This window comes from Cyprinus carpio, chromosome B19 (assembly GCF_018340385.1).
Source record: "Cyprinus carpio isolate SPL01 chromosome B19, ASM1834038v1, whole genome shotgun sequence".
Classification (NCBI taxonomy): Eukaryota; Metazoa; Chordata; class Actinopteri; order Cypriniformes; family Cyprinidae; genus Cyprinus; species Cyprinus carpio.
The window spans coordinates 10,302,457-10,315,789 of record NC_056615.1 but is presented as its reverse complement, the minus strand read 5'-3'; positions in this window follow the sequence as shown (position 1 = coordinate 10,315,789).

Below are 13,333 nucleotides of genomic sequence, written 5' to 3'. Positions count from 1 at the left end.
TGCAAATGCTGTGTAGACAAAAGAGTAATTGCATAATAGTCCTTCAGCTGTTTCTTGTTCAGTATAAAGAATAACATGTTTTATAAAATTACAATATATTTTCGCAATCCTGGCATGCACCTCCTCAGCATCACATTAGGTGGCAGCAATGTTATTTTGAGATCCTCATCGACTGCAGAAGATCTAGAAGCTGAAGTCCTCAAAAACATTATTAATGCTAGCATAATATCAAAATAAATCTCTTAAAACAGTGATGAATACGGAGCATTTATATACTTAAGACGTTTATTATTTTGTGCGTCATCCTGCTTTATGTAATGTATCAGATTTGCTGGAGTTTGCAGTGCGAGAGTCTAAAAACAGGACTGAAATTTGTCAGTGTCCAAGCACTTGTTAAGCTCAGTTTTTTTTTTTCAGAGGTTTTGAAACTAAAAAGAGAAGAAATTAATGCTTTCTCTGTTGATCATTGCTGCTGGTGCCAATTACCCAGAAGCCTCGCCAAACTGCAGGCGCAGATAAACTAGAGGGCTATCAAGCAACTGTGCCTCTGAGGCGCCATTGTGGTAATGAGGCCATCGTTGTCCACCCCATGTGTAGTGATTGATCAGAGATTGTTTCCATTTTATTACTTCGGAGAAGTGCTGGGAAGGGACTTCTGCCATCTGGCTGACTTTATTAATACACTGTTCTCAAACACTCTTTAAATAAGCAAATGAAAGTCTGCTGCTAAACAGAATTTCAATACAATGGTCATTTGAAACTGACTGATTAATAAAACCAATTCAGGATGCATTTTAACAGCACCTTCATTTCAATTGCAAAGTTGGACTTGAATGTTCAAATGAAATATTAAAGGAACAGTTTACCCCAAAAATGAAAATTTGCTGAAATGTATGCAGGTCATCCAAAATGTATATGAATTTGTTTCTTCATCAGAAGAGATTTGGGGAAATTTAGCATTACATCCCTTGCTCACTAATGGGTCCTCTGCAGTGAATGGGTGCCGTCAAAATGAGTCTGAACAGCTGATAAATACATCTCAATAATCAAAAAACACAAGTCGAGTTCATCATAGTCATCTTGCATGTTTGTAAGAAATAAAGCCATGGATACAGATAATGATGTAGTCAAAGACATTTCCAGTACTGAATAAAACAGTTCTAAAGAAATATACTAATATGTGGGTAGATTTGGATGTGAGAGGACAACAGAGGATGAACTTTTTTATTGAAGCAACATCTTGATGTTTTGTTTATTACAAACATACAGCTTTTCCCTTAACAAGACATTATTAATGGAGTAAATTTCTCCAAATCTGTTCTGATGAAGAAATAAACTCATCTACATCTTGGATGGCCTGAGGGTGAGCTTATGGGTGAACTATTCCTTTAACAAAAGGTAGAATTGATGTTGCATAATTTTCCATTCTTCTGACAAATTTAAATAAATGAGGATGCATGTTGTAAACAATTTGCCCATAGAGGCACTTCAAACTGTTTATGTGTGATAAAGCTCACAGAAACTGAATTCTGCCTGCAAATTGATGGTGATGCTGAAACTGTTTTGTTTGCTTGGGGAAAACCATGCTGTTATACACTCAGAAAAATAAATTCATAACACTTTTACTTCCTTCCTGTAGTTCTGCAGTTGGTTCATTGTGCACTGGCTTGATAAGGGTCTCACAGAGTGGAACATTACAAGTCGAGGCAAATTTGTGGTTTTTGATATGCCTGTTTTGTCAGAGACACAATAAAATTGCATTTTATGTTGAAATAATGAGCGTGGAATTTTTTGATTAACCTTAGGTCAGCATGCACACAAATCCAAACAAACCGAAGCTCACTACGTAGATTCTTTTGACAGCTGCTCTGTTATGACATTTGACAGACTTGGCTAATTAGAGTGGCTGTTAAAATGCACAATGCAGGCATAAAAGCATTTCTTTAGTCACAATGAGATGTTAGTGGTTCTGAGTATATTTGGCAGTTTGCTGAACTTGCACCATTACATCCTGTATAGTATTAGGCTGAAACAGCTGTGATCTGATGGGTGGAAGATTATGACTGATTTATTACGAGCTAGTGATCTGAAGCCACATCTACTGTAAACCTGGTGCAGACAGATGACGAAAAGTGCCATGAACTCATATGATCTGCCTGCCACAATGCAGGGTCGCCTTCTTGCTCAGCACGGCCTCGCTTCAGTTAATCATACAGCCTCCAGTGCTGATGGGTCTATATGTATTCAGACCAATGTTTTAGCAAATATATTCCACAGGAAATCATCTTCTCATCAGATAGGCAGCAGGTTCTGTATACACCTAATGTTTAATATCCTGTCTAAAATCGAGAGCCTCATGGCCCATTGATGGTAGCCAATGAATTGGCCTTTGTTGCAATGAGGTAATAATGAGGTAATTGCCAGACTTTGAACTAATAACAATAATTAGTCTCTATCAGCAGCTGCGGGAATTCATTAGGGAAAATGTGGGAGATTGGACGGGGTATGGCCCCGGGGAGTTAATCATCATGATAATCCAGTGCCACGACTGACCACAGAATTGGATTTGCTGTTGTTTTTGCCCTATTCTTTATGATTTTCTTCACATGAACATATGCCATCATAAAATTACAGATAAATAATTACAAATAAACCAAATGTAAACAGAAATGTGCTCAAAAGAGGTGCCTCTTATTAATATTATTTTCATGCTTAGTGTAGATCTCTGTATCAGAGATTTGGTAGCAGGGAGGCAACTTTGTAATCTTCCAAATGACAAGCTACTCATTTTTAAGCTCTATAACTTTGAGAGCAGTGAATGGGAGAGTATCACAAATATATAGGCTTTATATATATATATATATATAATTTTTTTTTTTTTTGCATCCCCATTTGCTCAAATAGCAAAATAAAAACTCCATTGTTTTTTTATGACTTTCAAAATAAAAAACGGAGAGAGACTGCATAACAACAGAAGAGATGTCAAATTTACCGATCCTCCCAGACACTGCATTAGAAAAACTTTGGCATTGGTGTTAACTAGTTTTTTGTAATTTGATGCAAAGGTGATGTAATACAAAGTATAGTGTTATAAATGTACATACATTTAAAAAATAAAATCAAAATAAACAAGTATCGGACACTGGTAATACATCTACTATGCTATGAAACGTTAGCGATATAGGCCTATATGTTGCTTAAAGGGATAGTTCACCCAAACATAAAAATTTTGTCATTCATTACTCACCCTCATGTCTTTCCAAACCTAAGACCTTTGTTCATCTTCCGAACACAAATTAAGATATTTTTAAATCATTAAAATAATCCATGTGACATCAGTGGTTCAACAGTTCTTACATGCTACAAGAATACTTTTTGGGTGCAAAGAAAACAAAAATAACAACTTTATTCAACAATTCATTTTCCCACGTCACTAACTTGTTACTAGAAATACGTGTTTTTTTTAAAACTGCCACTACAATAAAATTTACATTAGTATTGTTGTTTATTTTATTTATTTACTCCTCTAATCAAGAGATAATATTTTTGCATGCATATACACTAACATCCCTCCTGAAAGAAAAACTTAAACCAGTCTAAGGTTTGCTAGATTTTAGCTGTTTTACGCTGGTGTATTCTAGTCTCCCAGTCTGACTAGATGAGAAATACCCAGAATCCTTTAAAAGCCAACCAACAGACAAGCTATGTGTGTATAAAAGTAATAAGTTCCTAGTCCTAGTTCTTCTTTTCCTTTTTTTTGCTTCACTTTCTGCTGTAATGCCAGCATTTCTTCATCAGACCAGTGTTTGGAATCCTATAGCCCAAGAACAACAGCCTAATTTGAGAGTGAATGAGTCCTGACGGATCCATCAAGTTTCACCAAAATGCCTCTGATCAGCCAGAGCCATCAGTTTAGGATGACAGGCCTGAATAGATGACAGGGAGCTGGAAGGAGCCAAATATTGGTAGAAAGCCTTGCTTCCTTTGCGACAGCTCTACTGAAATGTCTTCTTAAGCAAGCATACAGATCTAATCAATAAGCTCATACACTGCCTGCCATTGATTTCCGTTGTGACTAAAAGCAACAGTTAGATGCATTCTTCTACCTGTGTCTAAAAAAAGAACAGCAATTTCTTTTTTTTCCACAGACGTCATTGTGGAACCGAATTGAGTCTCATGGAGGCAGAAAAGTATTTGTGTAATTACTTAACACTGACGTCTTGGTTACAAGCTTATATGACGGTGATGTTTAGACATTTCATATAACTTCAAAACTCTTTTTTTTGTATCCTTTATTATAATGTAAATTCGTACATTTATTTATTTCAACATCTCTCTGGTGCTGAACCTGGACTTAGTGGTTGGCAGGAGGTATCCATGGCAACAGGATGAGGTTGTCCCTAGGTGCAAGCAATCTTTGGTCAATCTTTACAGTATTTATTAAATTAGAAACAGCTTACTGCTGTCTCCATAGTAACCAGAGCCCAAGTAGCACCATTAGAGCAATCATGCATAACTTAACTTGGGCTCCGCACAAGAACAGGGTTCTTTATATTAATCAACACCTTTATAAGTTAACTCATAGTTTTTAAAGTCGAAGAGAACTCTCTGAAAATATGTTTATAATATGTTTTATAATGAGATTTGGCAGCAAGTAACACTTTACAGTAAGCGGTTTGATTATTGCATTAATTAATATTTAACATATACAACTAATTGTAAGGTGTAACTGAACTGCAAAGTAAGCCTGATTGGGACACTGCTGACACCTTGATGTAACCTTGCGGTCAGGCTGTGGGCGGACAGGGCAGCAGTGGGTGGCTTACTCTGGGTTTTTAGGTCCCCAGTGTGCATCCATTCTGCAGTGATTTCCACTCAATCTAAATAAACATGCTGTGTAGATCTTTTAGAAAACTCAGTGTAAAACTTACCTAAGTTATCAATATCTCTCTCTGTTGTTAAATTGCCAGAAAACGAAGACATTACAACATTCACTGATTTTAAAGAGCTCTCCACATCTATTCATGATGCAGGAGTTAACAGCAGCCGTCAGCAACATCTCCAGATGTTACGCTCAGCAGCTGGTTGATCTAGTGCCCCAGGATTACATTCATCCACATGGAAGAATTCCTTAATTTGCATCTGTCATGATGGTGGATGTTTTACAGAGAAAGATTTTGTAAGACACATTCGTATTGTCTTTAAAATCATGAAGATGTGTGTCATTTGTATCCCGAAGCCAGTGACACTTGTTGCGATGCCGAATGTTGTCTTTGACTGTCTTTATATATATATATATATATATATATATATATATATATATATATATATATATATATATATATATATATATATATATATATATATATATATATATTATATATATTATAACTGGCATATTATTATGATGATTCAAAGCCAGGAATGAGATGAGAATAGTGCTAAACAAATAAAACCCAACTGGTCTCTTTGGCCTCATAAAGGAAGGAGCTGATAGACGCCAACTGCCTCCAGATGTGCGCCTGTGCGCCTGTGTGCCTGTCCTCCAACAGTTATATTGATGGCCTAATTTTAGTAGCTTTTTATTAGAACCAAAATGTGCTGTAAAGGTCACTTGTTCACCTCCCAGTGACATTTTAACTGTTGAGTCACACTTCGCCCTATGTGTGAAATGCTTGTTCCCGGAAATCAGGGTTATTTGATGTCTCTGTCAGTTTGATCCAGAACAACAGGCATCCCTCCCCAATGCTGCTGATCTCCACTCCCTGTCAGGCTGCACCGCTGGCCTCAACTGGCCATGTTCATCTCCCTCTCTGTGACTTTAAGAAGACAGTAATGTAATAACAGAGACCCTGGGTGCACAGACACGACACGTCTCTAAGGTCACGCAGATTATGCACCTTAAGCCAGTCATCATTTAGAATCGTAGAACTGAGTCGTTAGAGAGTTAAAAGCATCGATATGAAACTGGATGTTCATCAGTCTTCCAGTTATACACATTTGATGATTAAGAACCACAGGATATTTGAGGGAGCTTTGTTCTCAGACTTTTCCTGATTTGCTTCAATAGGCTTCAATGTATAACCCAATTGAAGATGGTCATATTCACATACATACAAGATCACATGAAGAAACCACCTATAACATCATTACTAGTAGCAATATCCCATTAAACATGATTTACAAGCCTACTTGATATTTCTAATCACAGGCAGGTGGTTCATAAGGAAAAGACAGTCATTCTTAAAAGTGACTGTTTCTTGTATTTGTGACTTCATATTTTAACCTTTATCTCACAAATTATGTTTTAAGTTTTACACTGAAATAGAAACTGACTACCATATATTCAGTAGAGAATTTGACTGTAAATACCCCATAATGTTTCAGTCTATTTGCTCCATTTTACCAGAACAAAACTAGTGTAAAAATAGTAATACCGAGAAATATTCTTTTCTATTTGAATATATTTTAAAATGTATTTTATTCTTGTGATGGCAAAGCTGAATTTTCAGCATCATTACTCCAGTCTTCAGTGTTACATGATCCTTCAGAAATCATTCTAATATGCTGATTTGCTGCTTAAGAAACATTATTATTATCAATGTTGAAAGCAGTTGTACTACTTAATATTCTTGTGGAAACAAATTTGTAACATTATGCCTTAACTGTCACTTTTGATCAATTTCATGCATCTTTTCTAAATAAAAACATTAATTTCTTTCAAAAATAAATAAATAAATTTGGGGTCTTATAGAACCACCAAATTTTGAAAGTGTATTTCTACTAAAACTTAAATTTGTTAGTATTTAGAAGTAGCATATAGATAGCATATAGAGGATAACAGATTAAAAGACACACACATTAAAAATGTTTAACCTTTTGCCTTTAGATTTCGGCAGAGTTGTTGACTTATGTTGTATTATATGTGGATAGTCACTCTAAGCTTTTAGTTTTTAGATTAATCCTGCTGTAGGCTAAAGTAGATTCTCTTCTTCACAAGACAAAGCATTGTTGTAAATTAATTAGTCCCTCAGACTCAACATCTTTCAAACAGCAACAGAACAGATTTTTGCCCGATTCGAATTTGTCTGAGTCAGTCTCCATGGGGAGAACCTTTCCACTGCTCACCATGGCAACCTACTTATGCACTTATGCACTGGGCTGCTTCCAGATCGTATGGTGTGAGTTTCATTCACAGAATCTGTTTAGACGGCCCTTCTGGAAAGTACTGGCTAACAGTACACTGTGTAATGTAAATAATGTTTAGTCCTCTATATGAGGGATGCCAATAAAATATGTCAAATGCATTACATCAGAATCCCCCTCCAATCTCATTTAACCCAAACAGGACCAGTTCCCATGGTGAGTCAACATGAGTCAGAGATAAAGACCTCCAGCATACCTTTGCTACCAGGCCACTCTTGGGGATTTTTACATAAATGTTAGACTAAACATAGTCTTTCACAACTGATGCTGCATTTCAAGACTGAATGATTGTTCCATGTGCATTACAATCTACAAATCCATCCATGTTCAACAGGTCAATAGTGTTACAAAATCATATTTGAATGAGATGCAGAAGTTCAGAGATCCAGTGGTCCCCAAAAAGAGACCAGTTTAAACGTGGAAGTAAAAAGAAGGTTTTAAGATTATGGAAAATTTGGAACAGAGGGTTAAGGTTACCCTAAACCTAACCCTAACCCTACACAATAGATGCTTTTAGCAGATGCTTTTACCCAAAGCGACTCACAAATGAGTCAATATACAAGGTTCTTTAATCCAAAGCAACTTGAGCAATATCACATGAGTAGCAGTGCGATATGGCTGTATATCAGTACGGCTGTGATTTGGCTGTAGGCACGAAGCCGCGGGAATGAATAAAAATTGAGTTGCTTCATTAAAAGCTTATTGTTTTACTGTATTAAAAGCTCACTATATTATGCTCACTATATTATGCACTAAATTGCATGACACAAAAACAGTATTATTTATAAAATTATAGTGGATTTAGGCATTCGGCATGACACTTGATGTGAGAAATACTGCAAGTGGAGTGGTACAAACAGTGAAACGGTTGGAGTGCTGTTATGAGTAGAATATCGCACTGCTGGAAAAGGCTCTCAGCCAATCAGATTCGAGAACCAGAAAGAACTGTTGTATAAATATAAATATACACTTTATTTTGGTGGTCTCCTTTAGACATTTGGTTAAGTAACTTTGCAACTACATGTCAGCTTATTCTACTAACTCTTATCTAGCAGTCTACTAATACTCTAATGAGAGTTAGTTGCAAAGTTACTTATAGTCAACAGAATGTCTAAAGTGGACCACCAAAATTAAGTGTAACCCATGGGCGGAGCTGGGGGGTGGCTAATTGGGCTTAAGCCCCGAATGTTTTGTCAAAAGCCCCGAATCTTTTAGTTGTTTTAAAATAACTTCAACTTTGTTTCATTTCCTCTCAGTCTTTCAGACTGGAGCAGCAAAAAATGAAACAAAAGCTGTATTACCGTGCGTGGTGGCAGATGGTAATGCATCTCGCATCACTCAGCTTGTTTGCCAACTGCCAATAAAAACTAACGAAGAAGAATATAAATCTTCTTCTTCGTCGTTGTCATCAGGGGCTGGTGGCTTTAATTGTTTTTTAAAGGAACACTAACAGTAAACCTCACCGGCCGGAGAGAGATTCAGAAGCAGTGTCAGACGAACCGCGGACAAGTGTTACAGGTTTGTGAATCCGCTGTTGTAACACTTGAGTTACGTGACTGTATTGCTGGAAATGTGAAAAAAATCTCCCCCGGGGAGTATGCCCCTGGACTCCCCTAGTTTTGGGCTAAGCCCCGAATGTTTACATCGTCTGGCTCTGCCCCTGGTGTAACCCAAAATAAGTCAATATACATCCTGCAACTTTTTATTAAAATTGTTATGCTGATCACTCAAATAATATAAATGGAATGATTAAAAAAAATGAAATTAGGAAAGAAACAAAAGCATTTTCTCTAGAGGTCTCAGCCATTCAGTACTCACTGATTTATTTGTTGTCTTAGTAATATATTTCCAGCAAGCGTGAGCAGCACTGTTTGAGATTCATTCTTTTGGCCATTTAATCAATGATTGGCATTATGTTGGATTTGAAAGTCTCTCAACAATATTGCTCTTAAATGAAATTCAAATCCCAATTTATTTTCCTCCATTCTATGCATGTCTGCTAGATGTCCACTGCCTGAATGCCTCTGTAAATGCTCATTTTCTCCAGGGACAATTTGTCTCCTCTCATCTGTTAGCGGCCCTGGTGCTATATTTAGGACATACCAATAACCAAATCCACAGTGCCTGATGAGCTGTATCTTCAGACCAATGAGTAGCCCTGGGTGACAAGGCCTTCCAATAGAAGCATTGTCATCACTATTCTTTATCACAATATCACGATGCTTTATTGAGACTTCCCATAATGTGGGGAAAGAGAGAGAGAAAATCCTCACACATAAATTAAACCTTCCCAACTTTGTTGCCATGGAAGCTCAATCCTTTTGGCGAAGCTTCTCATTCTTCAATCTCCATTTAATTAAGGCTCCTGAGCTGCCAAAGGCTGTTAGGCATACGACTTTAAGTACATCAGCTCTGTCATGTCATGTTTGTTTTGACTCTTGCTACGTGGCCGTCAAACTTCCGGAACACAGCAAATCCTCTGCTGCAGGCAATGCAGGGAATCCTGAAGTTCAGAGCGTTTTGAATATTTTCTCATCTCTTTTGAGAACCAAGAATGCAACTGAAATTCATGTATATGGCGTGTAAAGCCACATGTATTCAGTGTACATAGAAAATCTATTGCTTTTCAATAGACCTTTATAAATTTGTAATTTTGTCATTTCTATTCTTGGCCATCGTCAGTCTCTCACTTGTGTATGGAAGCCCAGAGACTTTATATCTCACAATGTGGCATATTTCAGAACTTTCTCATAATCGCCACCTTATTTGACATAATTTCTTCTTTAGGGTCTCACAAATGTGACTTTATTTCTGATAGATTCTTCATATATGATAATTGTGACTGTATTACTTGTAACTGCAACTTTCTCATAATTTGAGACTTTATTTCTTATATCTGAGATTTTTTCATAATTATTATGTAATTTTCATGTATTTTGTCTTTATTTTTTTAAATTATATTTAGACTTTATTTCTTGTAACTGTGAATTTCTGTTGTTATTGCAAGTTTTTCTTTGTAATGGTGAATTTGTGTGAATTTATATCACACAGAATGACATTATATTTCACAGTGACTTCTTTCCTTGTCATTGAGAATTTATATCTCACAGTTCAAACTTTTTATTTATTTTTTAGCATTATATTTAGACTTTTTTCTTGTAAATACAAAGTTCTTGTAATTGTAACTTTGTGTTGTTATTGCAACCTTTTCTCATAATTGCAAATGTATGTGCAAATTTTTATCTTGCAGTGTGATATTTCACAGTATCACTTCTTTTCTTGTCATTGCAAATTTATATCTCACAGTTGCACATTTCTGGTTATTTGTTATCTTTATTTTTGGAAATTATTTCTAGTAATTGTGAATTTCTTGTAATTATGACTATTGTTAATGCAACTTTTTCTTGTAATTGCAATTTTGTGCAAATTTTATTGCACAGTGTGACTTATTTTCTTGTCATTGCAAACTTATATCTGACAGTTGCAACCTTTTCTTTATTTTTTATCATTATATTTAGACTTTATTTCTTGTAATTGCAAATTTCTTGTAATTGACTGAATTTGTGACTACTTTTCTTGTCATTGCGAATGTATGTTTCATAGCTGCAACCTTATCTTTATTTTTTTTGTCATTATATTTGGACGATATTTCTTGTACTTGTAACTTTTTGTTGTTATTGCAACTTTTTGTTGTAATTTAAAATTTATGTGCAAAATTTATATCTTTCAGTGTGTCATTTCAGTATGACTTATTTTCTTGTCATTGTAAATTTATATCTCACAGTTGCAACTTTTTGTTTATTTTTTATCTTTATATTTAGAGATTATTTGTAGTAATTGTGAATTTCATGTAATTGTGACTTTTTATTGTTAATGCAACTTTATCTAGCAAATTTGTATGACATTGCATTTCACAGTGTGACTTCTTTTCTTGTCATTTCAACATTATAACTCATTTGTTGCGATTAGATTTGTAAGTTTTACTCTGAGGCGATAACATGGTTCTATACTTTCTCCTGAAAAAAGACGATTGTAAGTCGCTTTGGATAAAAGCGTCTGCAAATGTAATGTAAATAGAAATGTAAAATAGTTTTTTTCCCATTGGGAATTGGCAAGGTTGTGGCATTTCCATCCTCTGGTTACTTTGTTGTTATAATATGTTAATGGTGGAGTCTCGAGTTTTGTTTTGAAAAAATATTCCCTGGATACCAATGCAAGAGATTAGCAGAGGAGCGATAATCTGTCAGATCTGATTCAATACACATGCAAATTCAGTCTCATTAATGCAAGGAGAGCAGAACGGAAACATTTGACCTTGCTGCATAAAAATAAAGCTCAGAATCCACTAGCATGACGCTAATTCAGACTGGGGTGTCCCGTTTTTTTGTCCTGGTAATTAAGACAGTCACAAAGAGGCTAATTAGGGCAATCCACATTAATTAAAATCGCTCCCATGTGAAGCTGGTTTTAAATTGGACATAAATCGAAGGACTGGTGCAAATGTGATTGATGCTTACACAGATAGAGCCTATGCAGCACTCTGCTCTTTGATCATGAGCCTCTTAAATAGATGGTCTTGGATCGTATATTGGGCAGCACATCAGGGACTAGCCCATAAACTGAGGTTTGATTTCAAATCCTCTTTCATTCCTCATTTAATTATTTAGGGCTGAGTCTGATAACTTTGTAAACAGAGCAAATTACAAAGTATTTGTGCATAAAAGGATGTAGTGATGAGATTAACACTTATTGAAAGTCAACATGATTACGTCAAAACCATTGTTCATCATAATGAGGGATGTGAAATTGCTCCAGGCTGTGATCTAACAGTTCAGTTCTGAATAAAAAGAGACACTCTGCTAAACAAGTGACAAGAACTGGTGACATTTCCTAATGAAATGCGATGGTGGAGATGGTGAAAGGGTGAGAGATTCTTGTACAGTAGATTTCATAGTGAAGTCCTCTGAGTAAACAGCATCAAACAGAAAAATGTATTTGGTGAAGTGAATGAGATGTTGAGATCAGCAGACTGCATTGACATCACTGCAGTCTTTCCTAGACTAAAAAAATATGACACTAGTAGGGCTGCATGATATATTGGTACCTACTATATCAGTGATTATCAGCCAGTGTTTTTAATTTAGTGGAATTAACTGGAATTAAATTGAATGCCATCATAAAGAAGCATAAAAACACTTTTACTAACCACTTTCTAATCACACTTTTCAAAATTAGTCCTGTAAAACATAATCGCAGCTGGCAACAGGTGCTTTCGGGATTAATGTTAGATAAATTAGTATGTTAGTTTAGCATAGCGACAAAACACGACGATTTATGAGATTAATACAATGTTATTGTTCTAAACTCACTCTACTTACGTTATGTCAGTCGAGTGTTTTAAAATAACAGAAACTAACTTGATGCTAAACTATGCGATTGTTTTAATTTAGTAACATTAGCTAGCTAGCAAGCAGTTACAACGTTAAATGATTTTCAGTTATTTTCAATTGTGCTCAAGTTCTTACGTGAAAAACATAGCTTTGTGAATGTCTAAACTATTGAAAACATTTTCGCTGAAATATCACTCACTGTGACCACACGCAAGATAACTTTAATAAGGTTATGTGATTAATATGAGTCAAATGACATAAACAAGAATCAAACTATCAAAATGCACACGGACCAATGTATTACAAATCAGAAATCTAAAAGAGAAAGGCAAACTTACCATGCGTCGCCTTCGTGACACACCCAACCGTCCCTCTGATTCAAAGCGAGTGGGTCAAAACACGCATGCGGATTCAAGCGCGCTGTACTTTTAGATTTAAATTTACTCAATATCTCTAGATTTATGTGCAATGACTACAAAACAAATAAATATTACAAGTAAATATTAATAAGAGTTACTCTTCTCATGCAGTTCATTAATAATATGAATTACATGTCTACATTTTACTTAGAAAATTGTTGTTCTCCTTGATTTTTAATATGGATAATTTAATATATTTAACACCACAATGTTGTTTTTTTCAGTGTTTAGGCAAAGTGTGCATTACTTCCCATGCATTATAGATGGGCGATGTTCCACTCACTCTGAAACACATTCTGATACCCACACAAGATATTG